Source organism: Microtus ochrogaster, unplaced genomic scaffold (genome assembly GCF_000317375.1).
Source record: "Microtus ochrogaster isolate Prairie Vole_2 unplaced genomic scaffold, MicOch1.0 UNK98, whole genome shotgun sequence".
NCBI lineage: Eukaryota > Metazoa > Chordata > Mammalia > Rodentia > Cricetidae > Microtus > Microtus ochrogaster.
Genome location: NW_004949196.1, coordinates 1,073,218 through 1,077,583, shown reverse-complemented (window position 1 = coordinate 1,077,583; position 4,366 = coordinate 1,073,218).

Sequence of the window (4,366 nt, the reverse complement as noted above, 5' to 3'; positions counted from 1 at the left end):
GGCTAGCCTGGGCTAAAGAGATCTGTTCATGTAGAAATGGATAGTCATGGCCCTAAGGGTCCAGCACCAACCTTGTCCTAGCCTCTTGGAGACCCCCTTATGGTTAGTTCTTCAAGATGGCTGTCTCTGCCCACCCGTGGGGATGTCAGGAATGTCTTTCAGAGTGCAGAGACACCATGGTGGGGGTGGGGGGATAAGGAGGGGCCAGGGGCCTGGTTGAAGCTTCCACAATAAGGGAAGTGAGGCCAGCTGCAGACCAGATGAACAAATAGCCCAGCCAGCCTGAAGCACTACAGGCTGTGGGAGGATGTGGAAGGGGCTGGTGGGAGGCAGAGCCAAGCCTGACAGGGAAGCAGAACTAAGTACTAAGGCAGAGTCCTAAGAACAGACTGTGGGGCTTTGTGCCAGGCCCACGGGAGCCATGAAAGAATCAGAGGAGGGTCGGGGCACTGTGCAGCTGGACATGTGGAAGGAGACACGGTGATCACACTCCAAAGATGGGCAGACCCTAGTGCTCACCACTTGTGCATGTGTCCTGACAGTGGAAAGGAAGATCTGAAGGGAAGCCATGAGGGTGCCCTAGTGGGTTCCAGCATCCTCACAGGGAACTGGGTCAACCGTGGTGGCACATGCCTTTAAACCCAGCACTCAGCACTGGGGAGGCAGAGGCCTGGTCAACAGAGTGAGTTCTGGGACAGCCAGGACTACACAGAGAAACCTTGTCTCAAAGCACAAAACAGAACAAACAAAAAAATCCTGGGCAGGAGACATGGCTCAGTAGTTAAGAGCACTGGCTGCTCTTCTAGAGGGCCCGGGTTTATTCCCAGTACCCACATGGTAGCTCAAGACTAACTCCAGTTCCAGGGGTTCTAACACCCTCACAGATACATACACAGACAAAACACCAAAGCACACAAAATGAAAATAATAAACGGGACAAGGTAAGCTGGAGCGGAGGGCAGGCAGGTGAAGTGCTATACATAGCATTCACACCTGTTCACACCTGTTCACACAGTACCTCGGGTGCCAGCAGGATGTGAGCTTCAGAAAACCGGTTGTGCAGTGAGAATATGCAAACAAAATGGAACAAATCCAAAGGGGAAGAAAGAGGAGGGAGGCCAGGGGAGAGAGAGGAGGGAGGGGAGAGAGAGAGAGGAGGGAGGGGAGGTAGAAAGAGGAGGGAGGGGGTATAAGATACCTACCTGAGGGTTCTGTCTGCAAGGTGTGGTTCACTGTCTCTGGAGACCAGGCTCAGACCTGCAAGGGAGAGATGTGGGGGTGCCCAAGGCTGGACTCTGACAACGCCCCCATCTTTTTGTGCCATCTGGGGTACCCCAAGCCCCACACGGAGCTCAGGGAGGAAGCTGTTGTCACAGCCTTATAGATAGTGCAGGGGTCAAGGTCCCCAAGAGTTAATGAGTTACAGGGTAGGGAGAGAGGTCACCCAGCCTGGGTGCTAGCTGGACAGGAATTCCAGGAACCTGGGCTTCCAAGCATGGAGAGAATCCTGTGCAGGAAGGGGGGAGGGGAGCACAGGGGTAATCACACCCATCAGTCAGAGTTAGGGGTCTGCCACCCAGCAATCAAATGCACCCCTTTCTTTCATTCTCTCCTGACACCAAAGCTCAGCACTGACAGGAGAGTCTGCAGCTCCCTCATTCTGTAGTTTGGGACAGGGGCTCTCTCTGTAGCCCAGGCTGGCTCACAGAGATCTGCCTTCTTCTGCCTCCCTGAATGTGTGGGCTACCGCGCCAGGCATTTCTCTCAGCTTTTTAGCTATGTTTGCTCAAAAACATTTTATTTGAATTATTTTATCTTTTAGGCAGCGTCTCATGTAGCCCAGGCTGGGCATATACTCTCTCTGTAGCCAAGGATAACCTTGAATTCCTGATCTCCCAGGTACTGAGAAGTCAGGCCTGCTCTACCACATCTGATTCACTATGTAGCCCAGGATGACTCAGAACTTCTGGCACTCATCCTGCCTCAGCTTCTCAGGAAGAATGGCAGGCACATACCACCATGCCTGATCCTTCTCTCCAGAGAGTGTGTGTGTGCACATGTGTGTGCGTGTGTAGGCCCTAAGTTGATGTCCAGTGTCTCCACTTGTCACTCTGTACTTCTGTTTACTTACAAAGGTCTCTCACAGAACCCAGAACTCACTGGCTCCCTCTGGTCTAGCAAGCCAGCTAGCCCAACACCCAGGGAATCCCTGTCTCTCTGCTGGAGTTATCAGAGGATGCCAAAATGGCAAAGTCACTAGATTTGTACCCCCTGAGCCACCTTTCCAGGTCTTGCTATGCACCCAGGTTGGTCTCAAATGGCAATGCTCCCTCCTTAGTTTAAGTACTGGAGTGGCAGGCATGTGCTACCTTACCTGGCATGGCTCTACCTGTTCAATGTTTGTGTGTGTGTGTGTGTGTGTGTGTGTGTGTGTGTGTGTGTGTGTGTGTGCAGGTGCAATTTTTTTAGCCAAATACTTTGCACAGATCTTATGCAGTCTTGAAGCCAGAACAATGGGTTTGTGGCCCCCACTCCCTGAGAATCCCTGCACATGCTCCCCTCCACACTGCTCAGGAGGCCCACTCTCCCCCTCCTGATGTTCTGACACAAGTTCTTATTTCCCCAGAGGAAAGTCATGGGGATCAAGAATTCCCCTTCTCTCTCCTCCCAGACCTCCTCCCTCCCAGCGGGCCCTGGTCCAATCATGGCTTCCTGGTTACCTCCCAGCACTAAATGCTGTTGTGCAGCTACATCCCAGAGACTGGACCCTTCCCACATCCCCCCCAGACCAGAAGCAGGAATGACTGTGAACCCTCAAGTTTAGAACTGATCTGGCACACACACAGCGCCCCCAGCCACAGGGTGAATCCATTGTATTCAGGCCTGCAGATCACTCACCTCCACCAGACAGGGTAAACAGGTCCACAAAGGACAAACCAAATCTAGTAGCCTGAAAGAAGCCACCAGCAGTAAATCACAAAACCCTTGTATTTCAGGCTGGAGTAAAACAATGGAACCAGGAAAAAGCCTGGGGTGAGGTGTGGGGTGGACACAAGCCTGGCCACCTGAGTTCTATCCAAGGGACACATAACACTGGAAGGAGGAAGGGGACACCTACAAGTGTCCTCCGACCTCTGCGCACATGCCTGAGTATATGCAATCATAAATATTTTAAGATGCAATTTTTAAAATATGTGATAAATAGAAACAAAACCAAGAAAGCAAGTGCCTGGGCAGAGGAGGTAGAAGCAGAAGTAAGGGTGAACAATTGGAGATCCAGTTTCAAAAGTTGGGCCCCAGTTTTGGAGGCAAGCTAATGTACCTCCCTTCCTCCCTCCTCCCTTTCTGCCTTCCACAGAAAGGATGTTGCAATCCCAGCTAAAAGACAAGCCAGGTTTGTTCTAACTCCCAGCCACCCCTGTGCCCCAAGAGGCCAGGAAAACTGAGTGGTTTACAGGAAATCATGAAACTTTCCCCTTAACCCCTTCAGGAGTGTCTCCGAATACCTGTTCTTGGATTGGGCATCACCACCTTGGTTTACAATGTTCACACACAGCCATTCACGGCTCAGTCGCATAGGACAGCGTGGTGGTCGTGGTGGTGGTGGAGTTCGTGGTGGTGGTGGAGTTCGTGGTGGTGGTGGTGGTGGTGGAGGTCGTGGTGGTGGTGGAGGTCATGGTGTTGGTGGTGGTGGAGGTCGTGGTGGTGGTGGTGGATTTCGTGGTGGTGGTGGTGAAGGTCATGGTGGTCGTGGTGGTGATGGTGGTAGTGGTGGTGGTGATGGTGGTGGAGGTCATGGTGGTCGTGGTGGTGATGGTGGTGGAGGTCATGGTGGGCGTGGTGGTGGTCGTGGTGTTGGTGGTGGTGGAGGTCGTGGTGGTGGTGGTGGTCATGGTTGTGGCGTTGGCGACAGAAAAGGCAGACAGAAAGCTCCACTAGGGTTCAGTCACTACACACGACTCTCAGAAAGATCCTGGGAAGGTGGGTGTGACCACACACCAGCTCTGCGCACTCCAGAGCTGAAGGCATGCTGGGGACAGTGCTTGCCTAGCAAACAAGAAGTCCTGAGTTCCATCCGCAAAACAAAATAAACCAGGCATGGTGAGAACCTGGCACCCTAGCACACAGGAGGTGACACAGTAGAAGCAGGGGTTGAAGGTCACCTTTCTTTACATGGGGACTCTGAAGTCAACCCAGGCTACAGAAGACACTATCATACACCAGAAAAACAAAGAAAAAACAGCTAGATTTCATAGCTGCCCCTTGAATCCCATTTAGCACTTTGGAGGCAGAGGCAGGAGGACCTCTGAGTTCTCAGCCAGCCAATGCTACATAGAACCCTTTCTCAACAGATCTGAAATTCATC